Source organism: Gossypium hirsutum, chromosome A10, assembly GCF_007990345.1.
Source record: "Gossypium hirsutum isolate 1008001.06 chromosome A10, Gossypium_hirsutum_v2.1, whole genome shotgun sequence".
Lineage (NCBI taxonomy): Eukaryota > Viridiplantae > Streptophyta > Magnoliopsida > Malvales > Malvaceae > Gossypium > Gossypium hirsutum.
In genome coordinates, this window is record NC_053433.1 from 57,419,682 (window position 1) to 57,429,646 (window position 9,965).

Genomic DNA, 9,965 nt, shown 5'->3' on the forward strand with positions numbered 1-9,965 from the left:
TCGTGGATGATGCGGGTAAGGTACAAACTGCTTCATTATTTCTTACTGATATTGCACTTTTATGGTGGCGAGGTAGGACCACAGATAAAAGGAAAGATGAGATTGGAACATGGGAGAAGTTCCAATGCGAGTTGAATGGACAGTTTTACCCGGAGTTTGCCGAGGAAGAAGCTCGGGCAAAGTTGCAAGGGATAATGTAACGGGGCACAGTGGGGGAGTATGTTCGTGAGTTCAAGGAACTCATGTTCCAAGTTTTGGATGTGACCGAGAGAGAAGCAATGCTTGCTTTTCAAGAGGGATTGAAGCCGTGGGTCAGACAGGAGGTGGAACAAAGAGGTGCCCAAAAGCTGTCGGAAGCCATGAAGGTAGCGGTATCCGTGGTTAAGCTTGGTCTAGGGAAAGACAAGCTTGGATCTTCCAAGTTCGAGGAAAGGGGTGTATGTGAAGGGAATCACAAGGAAGATACGGATGAGTATGGCAATGGCAACGACGACAATTGTAGTAATGGGAAACCACGAGTTGGGAAGAAGAAACCCAAGAAGAAAAGGGACAAGCTGAAATGCTTCCTCTGCGACGGTCCACACATGTTAAAGAAATGTCCGATGAAATCCGCGCTTAGGAAGAAGCCAGTGGGTAAGGCCTTGGGACTTGGTTCGAGCACAAGGGGTGTCGAAGCCAAGGAGGCCGAAAGCGGGAAGAAGCCAGTGGAGTGCTTCTTATGTCATGGTCCGCATAGGTTGCGGAAGTGTCCGAGGAAGTCTGTTATCGATGGGAATGATCGAGCAGATACGGAGCCCAAGAAGCTTGGTTCGAGCAAGGGAAAAGTCGAAGCCAAGAGGGAAAATAGGAGCAAGTCTGTCATCGAAGGGAACAATGGAGCAGACAAGGAGCCCAAGAAGCTTGGTTTGAGCAAGGGTAAAGCCGAAGCCAAGAGGAGCAAAAAGAAGCGAGTAAAATGCTTCTTGTGCCGTGGTCCGCATGAGTTGCGGAACTGTCTAAAGCAAGCCGTAGTCAAAGGAAAGGCAACGTCCGAGCATGGTGAGTCGTCGGAGGGGCTTCCACCCAAAGAAGAGGTGAGTTTGTCATCAGACTTAGAGGAAGAAGTTGCGATGAAAACAGTGAAGCTAGGACCAATGAGGCTCGAATCAAGTGAAGCGTCGGAGTTGGCCGAGTCATCGACAAGGCTTACACCTATGGGAGAGGTGGGTGGTGCATCGGACTTCAAGGAAAAAGAAGAGATGCATGTGGGACAGTTGACCCGAGTAAATGCAAAGGTACATTCAAAACACTCTGATAGTGTTTTGCATTCTAACTTGTGTACTTGGTGAGAACGTAGGGGCCCTTTTGAAGTTCTTGAGCAAGGAGGCCGAGAGACTGTGGGCAAAACGAAGCCAAGTGTTGTGAATCATGAGGATTCTGTTCGAGGGAAGTTAGAATGTGGGCAAGGGAGTGACATAACTCCTTGTCGTCGAGATGTACAAACGAGTAGGACGGCTTGAGTTAAGAAGCGACGGAAGCCGAGGCAAAAGTCCCGAAGGAAGGGAAGAGCTAAGGCAACGAGTGGGATCTAAGGCGAATCAAGTCAGTGCTATTCGGGAGTCGCAACGAGGACGTTGCGAGAATGGGTGGGGGAGAATGTCACGGGCCAGAGTTCAAAGCCCGTGACCATCGAACCAAATGCATCTGATGGAGGTCTATTACTTAGATAGGGATCATTTGGCCCACGAGAGCTGGCCCGATTCAAGGAACTATTGGAGAAGCCTGTCAGATTGAAGCTTGGTTGGCCCGATAGCGAAGATATGGCAACTTAGGCAACTATGGTAACTAATCTTTAAAGATAAAGGGAATCATATCTTGTAAAGATTAGATAGGATTTGATATGGCAATATCTTGTAAAATCTTTTAAATCATGGGATTGGTTAATCTCATCCGTCGATGTAATTGTATCTTGACCGTCGGTTTTGGGGGAGCTCAAGTATAAATAGAGAGCCTCCCCCTCATTTGTACTCACTCCATTCATTGTTTCATTATTCTTTGTGAATAAGAGAATAGAGAGCATTTACTCAAACACTTTGCGAGCGTCCCTTTCTGTTGTTATTTTTAAGCTTCTTTTGGCATAAGTTTGCTTTCGCTGTACGAGTTGGTGCCTTGGAGGAGTTCTTAAGGAATCCTCATTCGAGTAAAGGCTGACTTGGGCGAGTTTGGACGAGCGAATCGCCTAAGGCCGCACGGATTGCGAGACGAAAGGTCTAGCCCCGTGACAACAGTCCATGCATATATTCATTAGCAATTAATTAATTTTATAAATTTAAAAGCATTAAAAATATATTTTTTATAAATTTTAAATAATTTAAATAATTTTTTATTTTTTAAAACTATTTTTATAATTTTTAAAACTTTTAAAATTTTTAAAAAATTAATTAATTATTACTGTCACATCAAAATTAATATACATTAATTTTTTTTATTTTGGAAGATTTAACTAGTAACGCAAGTTTAAAATTAATAGTGCGAAAATTGCGCTAAAATGTTTTTTTAATAAAATTAAAGTCATGGTGGTAATATTTATTTATTTTCAGAATTTAATTGTAATTACCATGTGATCGACTGCTTTTTAGTATGTAGTAGAATTAGATAGTTTGAGTGTAAGAATTCTTGAAGGCCCGAGGAGCAAAGCCTGGACGGCGGCTGCAGAATTTAGGAACTATAAAATTTGAGTGGCACTTTCCCCTAAAATCCGGAGTAGGACTATTTTCATTTGCAAAAAAATATAAAGTCAAGAGTTTCGTTAAGACTATTTGGGTGTCTTTCTCCACATAGGATTAAGCGATGTTGTTGCTTAAAGTGGCCTAATTTTAAATCCAAAATAAATAAATTGAAAATTAAATTAAACTATATATGGTTCAGCGCCAGAAAAGGAAGTTTGGTAGTAGCTTGAATTAACTAGGGCGGTGGCAGTGATAAAGAAGAAAGAGCAGTAATGACAGTTTGCCTTTGTTTCCAAGGGCAGTGGTCTAGTTTAGGTTGAATGGAAACAGTCAGATTAGCTAACAACATTCTCTGCACTCCCTTTCCATTTTCGAAATAAAACAGGTTAGACTTCTGGTTTGCTTAACTCCACTATTCAATCATCTTCAAAAATTAAATAATATAATTAAAATAAGTTACAAAAATAAAAAAAAGTAGGAAAATTATATTTTTAAGAAACGAGGAAAAATTAAAAAATTAACCGATTTTTTAATACAGTATTAAAATAGAGATAGAGTCATATGATTTGAGTCTATGTTAAAACAATTATCTATAATAGTTTTAACTATATTTTCATACAAGAGAATTTATTATATATTTTTAAAAATTTTATTGAATTTGATTTCAATAAATTCTTTTTTTCTCAATTTAATTTATAAATTTAATTAAATGAATTAAAGTAATTTGATTTTTTAAATTCTTATAATGTAACAATGTTGCAGTTGCACCTTGCTCCACCTTGCTAAAAGAATCCAATTTTATATACTAAATATTATTTTCTTTGATTCAAATGGTATGGTTGATATTAGATTTGACTGTTAAAATGGGTTGTAATTTTTATATATATTATTTATTTTTATTAAGTTTAAGAAAAAATCATTATTTTTTTTATAAAATATACATTGATTATATTTTTTAATTTTTAATACAATTAAAGTGTGTATTACAATTTTAGAATAGGGGTGTTAAACCCTAAGATTTCGTTTGATATAATAGAAAGAAAATGGAAGAGGTAGAAAAATAAAAATAAAAATAAAAATAAAAATAAAAATAAATAAAATAAAATAAAATATTTAAAAAATTCATATCTCTTATTTTCTCTTCTATCATCATTACAATTGGGAAGTATTAATTTTTATGTATTAATATTAAAATGATCATCTCTTTTTTTCTCAGATTTTTCTTTTACACTCAATTCATTTTTTTCTAATTTTTTATTATATATTTCTACTATTTCACCAATCAAGCACACGAAATTTTAATCGCTAGCTTTGATATGTATGTATTTTCGGAATGTCGAATGTCACCAAGCACGGGTTAACATTTTCCACAAGCACACAAAAAAATTGTTTGAAAGACCTGAAGTTATAAGGGATATTGGGCTGTATTAGCTACTGCATATATGGGAAGAAAGGATCTCTTTTAATACTTAATGCACCAATAGGCAATAGCAATACGCGGGCTCTAAAAACAGATATTTTTCCAAGTTTTCATAGTGAACAAAAGAATAAAATCCAAAACTAAAATAAAAATTGGAAATCAAAGAAAGAGAGGGAAAGGAAGAGACAGAAACAAATGCAGTAGTAGTACTGCTACAAAGCATTCCCCTTTATCTTTATTGCATCTTTAACTGCTTTATTACTTTGATCGTGGAAGACCAAGAATAGGGAAGAGTTTTACAGAAGAGAAAAGGGAGTTCAAAGACAAAGTGGCAGTGAGGATGCATGGTAGATCTCTTACCACCTCCAAAACACTTTGCTGACCAGGGCAGCCTTTCCCTTAACCTGAACATGTCGTTTTAACATTGAATACATTCAACAAACGACATTGCCTCTTTGCCCCCCTTGCCCCATCATGTTGGAATTGCCTTGAGATTCGAGGGACTAAAGAGTCTCTACGAATCAAAGGTTAAAAATCCCTTTTATTTTTTCTTTTTCGAAAGAAATTTACGATAGACACTAAATTGAATAAAGAGGACGACGAAATTAATAGAGTGGAGGAGGGAGTTTTTCTCTCTCTAGTGAACTTTATTCTGTCGATACTTTGCTGTTTTACTGAGAACGAGGCTCGCTTTGTTTAACAATGTTCTTTCTTTCTTCCTCTTTCTTTATGTCTGCCGCATTGTCTTGTTCTACTTCAGGAATCTGCCTCTCTTCCCATCTCACTTCCACGCATTAAAGTGCTCTTTCTTGCTGTAGTCGTTGGACCTTCATTTTCTCAGGTTTTTTGGCTTCTTCCTTTGCTTTCGTATGCGTAGTAGCACTAGAAAGAAGAAACTAAGACAATCCCAGTTCTTGTTTACTTCTCTTTGGTTAATCTTTTACCTTGTTTTTGTGCAAGCAAACATAGACACATTTGTTTGCCTAGTTAACTATCTGGGACCAAAGAACTCAGTTTGTTTTACTCTAGTAAAAAGCCCGAAATTAGGGGAGGAGAGTACCGTCTATGGGGTTCTATTAACAGCTTAATTTCTTTTATCTTTTTTCGGGGTTATTACAAGCAGAGCTGGGATTTCCGGGAATAGTAAAGAGCAATTTAGGAACTGTATGAAGTAGAAGTCTAACAATGACAGATGGGAAACCAAAGAAAAGCAAGGTTTTTTTTCTTCTTCTTCTACTTCGTCCTCTGTTTCTGCTTTCTTGTACTCAAATTTATGAAAAAGAAATGGAGGTTGTTAACTGGTTAGTGTTCTTGTATTGGGTGTTTATTACTTTTTTTTTGGTGGTGTGTAGCTCTCATGGTCCAAAAAAATGGTCAGAAAATGGTTCAATATCAAGAGCAAAACTGAGGACTTTCAAGCAGATGATCATGTTTATGGAGGTGGGTACTACGGTTTTCTTTTTCCTGGTATTTAACAATGGTTGCTTAGTAATATTCGTCAGTTATGGAAATAGTAAGGGGTTAAAATCTCAAGTTTTTAAGCCGGAGAAGAAGAGAGGTTGGTTTTTGTGAGAAATGAAGGAAAGAGAACATTTTTCCCCGATCCAATTAAAACATGCCTACCTAGCACGAATTACTCGGTTAATTGAAGGCTTATCTTTTCCTGGATTCCTTGTATTAGTACCCAAGATTCTGATATTTTCCTTTTCTTGTTCATGCAATTTCTCTTCAGCCACACAAGGCATCGTTGAATATTCCATTTGCAGCTTCAGTTTTTATTTTTTGAAGTTTTCTTCTGTTTCATAACTTGTATATATAACTTGGTTGATGTATGAAGGTGCTTTTCATCAAACTTCAGGAGGTGAAGTAGAATACAGGACTAGCTTCTCAGAAAGGGAGCCATGCACAATAAAAAGAGTAAAACAGGTTCCCAAGCTCACCATCTTCTAAGAAGAAATTGTGCTTTGGACTTTTGTTGTTATTGTTTATTTTTGAAATGTTACTTTGATGTGCAGAAAAATTTAGTAAGAATACAGAACAAAGCAGGCGAGGGAGAATGAATCTCGATCACCCTCGAATCATAGATGTCCAAAATTATAGGTACCTTTCACTTCAATTTTTCGAATGTTTTCATTTTATTCCTTTTTGACGCATCTATAACAACTGGTCTCTTTTCCATTGGAGCAGCATATTTGTAGCCACATGGAATGTGGCTGGAAGATCCCCACCTAGTAATTTGAATGCAGAAGATTGGCTTCATTCCTCTCCTCCTGCAGATATATATGTCTTAGGGTATGTTTGAAAGTTTTGGTTTTCATGTCTTCCTTAGCAAACTCGATTATAGGCCCTTTGCTCATGGAGTAGTTTCTTTCCCATTTGGTTTGGTAGGTTTCAAGAGATAGTTCCTTTGAATGCTGGGAATATTTTGGGGGCTGAAGACAATGGACCGGCCAAAAAGTGGTTGTCTCTCATTAGAAAGACTCTAAATAATCTTCCAGGAACTAGTGGAGGAGGGGTTGCTATACACCATCTCCTGTTCCACAGCCCATTGTTGAGATGGATGCAGACTTCGAGGGGTCATCTAGGCAGAAGAATTCATCTTTCTTTCATCGCCGATCATTTCAGACAACCAACAGCTGGAGAATGGACAATGACCCCTCCATTTCACAACCACGACTTGACAGACGATTGAGTGTTTGTGATCAGGTAATATTTGGTCATAGGCCAAGTGACTATGATTCCAGTTATAGATGGGGTAATAGGCCTAGTGATTACTCCCGGCCTAGTGATTACTCCAGCCTAGTGATTATCCAGATGGGGTTCTTCAGATGACGATAACGGGATTGCAGATTCACCCAGTACTGTATTGTACTCTCAATGTCCTATGGTGGATCTGCATCAAATGAACAAGGATATAGGATGACGGGACATTCAAGGTACTGTCTGGTGGCTAGTAAGCAAATGGTTGGCATATTTCTCACAATTTGGGTAAGAAGTGAATTGAGAGATCATGTTAAAAACATGAAAGTATCTTGTGTTGGCAGAGGACTGATGGGTTATCTTGGAAATAAGGTATTATTTGACTGTAAAAAATCGTAGCCTTTCACTTTGATTTCCATATAATAGCTTGTCTCCTCCTCTTGAATCAGAGGCACTAATGATTAACCCATATGACTTTGTTCGCCAGGGTTCTATATCTGTTAGTATGTCGGTGCATCAAACAAGCTTTTGCTTCATCTGTAGTCATTTAACTTCTGGGCAAAAGGAGGGTGATGAGCTAAGAAGAAACTCTGATGTCATGGAGATTCTTAAGAAGACGAGGTTTCCACCAGTTCATAATGCTGCTGATGAGAAGTCTCCTGAACTATCCTTGAGCATGAGTAAACCCTTTCCTAGTCTACCATCAATTAAATTCTTTTTCTTTTCTTTGAAATTACTTAATGCATATGGGAAAAAAAGGATTTGAAAGTATATAAGAATAGCTCTGAAACAATTTATATGAATGAACTCTTTATCATTTGATGATCAAGAACAGCTCTAAATCAACAGAATTTCCTTTTAGGATAATGCGAAATGGATCCATCTTGTACATGCAAACTGCTAATATTTTGTTCCTCCCTTTCGCTTGCATATACTGACTGTTTATATTTTAATCCAGTCGAATAATTTGGCTTGGGGATTTGAACTACCGAATCGCCCTCTCATATCGGTCGGCCAAGGCACTTGTTGAGATGCAGAATTGGAGGGCATTGTTAGAAAATGACCAGGTATGCTTTACTGTCCTGTTACAAACTCCACAAATTTCGTCCGAAGTGTTTTTAGGCCAAATTTCTTCACAGGTCTGAAATACATATGATAAGTTTTACAGAAAAGTTTAATAAGAAAACCTTTCATTGATGGTTTTCTTTGCAGTTGAGGATAGAGCAGAAAGAGGACGTGCTTTTGTGGGATGGAATGAAGGAAAAATTTACTTCCCACCAACATACAAGTATTCAACTAATTCGGACAGATATGCAGGAGATGATATGCACCCAAAGGAGAAATGCCGAACTCCTGCTTGGTAAGAAAATTCTTCCCACCATAAGGCATGATCAAGTACTTGAAATCATAGCTTTGACATTAACAAAATGATAGTGTATTTAAGAACCCTCCCACATCTTCTGTTGCATTTTTTTTTTCTCTTTTCAAATTTAACTTGAAGTGCTGACTTAATTTAACTTTGTTGTACAAAGGTGTGACCGCATATTGTGGTACGGGGAAGGCCTCCACCAATTATCTTATGTCCGTGGGAATCTAGGTTCTCAGATCACCGACCAGTTTACGGTATATTTTGGGCTGAGGTTGAGTCAAGCCATGGCCGATTGAAGAAAAGCATGAGCCACTCTAGTTCAAGGATTGAGGCAGAGGATCTTCTGCCATATGCGCATGGATACACTGAGTTGAATTTCTTCTGAAGAGTGAGGGCCCTCACTGAAGGTATACCTTATCACATTCATTCAATTAGGCTTTAGCTGTCTTGTTTCCATATTATCAAACTTAACTCTTTTTTGAATTTGAAAATATTTGTTTTTCCTACTACTAAGTGATCTTCAATGGCAGTAAATATCTTTTGGAGAAATTTCAAGGTCCTTCTGCATATCAGCAATAATCTTGCATTCTGAAATCAACCAGGTAAATCCCTGTCATTACTTTTTTTCTTTTTTTTTTTTTTTACTTTTCTTAAATGGTGTGCAACAAATTTGTCTAAACTCTAAAGTAGACAAATGCTAGCACACTTGTGGTCCATGGGCAGGCATAACCCATACTTGACTCGATTTAAACATGTCTTCCAAGAAACTGAATCATGTCTCTTAGCTTTTGTCACTTAGCTAATGGACTGTACGAGAATCTACATGAAAACTATTTCATTTCCTAGAAACAAAATGTATGTACTTGTGCGTATCATCAAAGTGTTTGATATTTTTGTTCTTTCTTGCAAAGAGCCATTCCTTGTTCTTAATTATATAAATTGAATATCGGTCTCTTATGTTTGTAGGAATGTACTTTGGGGACTTTCATTATTAAAGGTGATGGCGACATTCCTTTGCTCTTTAAACCAAAACAAGGTTGGTCCACTTTTTTCTCTCTCTTTTTTTTTTTTGGGGGGGGGGTAGTGGGGAGGGTGTTAAATATTTAGTTTCTTGTAATAATCTGATTCAATGTTTTCTTGATCAGGTGTAAATTCTGCATAAAAACGACGTTAGCTTACAATTACCGGTCTTAATGCAATGCATAGTTAACTGATATACAAACACCCACTGCTCCTTTCCCATTATTCTTCATAATTACCAGGTACTGTATATACATACACACTTCATTTCTGGTGATTAATCTTATACTTAAAAAGCTGAAGACAAATGTGATAATTGATACGAGCTTTTGATGTTTTTGAGGGGTGAAGTTGGTGTATCAAGAACTGCCCGAAGTGGGTAGTTGAAGATTGTTTTTTGATGATGATTCTTTTGTTAAGTAATTCTTTTTAGCAGCAAAAGATGAAGTACGGTGGTTACTTTTTGTTTTAAATTCCAAAGAAAGTAAAGGTTTGACAATACTCATTAAGTGATAGAAGAAATGTAACAAAAAAAAAAAAAACAGAAGAAGATAATAATAGACAAGGGAATGGTCTTTATCCTCGCTGCTTTTGCTAATGATTTTACTGGAAAATTGGTTTCCCGATATTCTAACATCTACACCGCCATTTAAAAAAAAAAAATTTAGGTGATCTGTGTTTCTGTTTTGTCACTCAAATTTAAAAAATTATTTTAATAATTAATATTATTAAAATTTAATATTTGACC

The 9,965-nt window shown here is 36.9% G+C and overlaps 1 pseudogene; it reads left to right on the forward strand.

The window, feature by feature from the left end:
* Nucleotides 1–4,296: 4,296 nt before the first annotated feature.
* On the forward strand, nucleotides 4,297–9,491 carry LOC121208526 (type IV inositol polyphosphate 5-phosphatase 7-like; annotated as a pseudogene).
* Nucleotides 9,492–9,965: the final 474 nt, after the last annotated feature.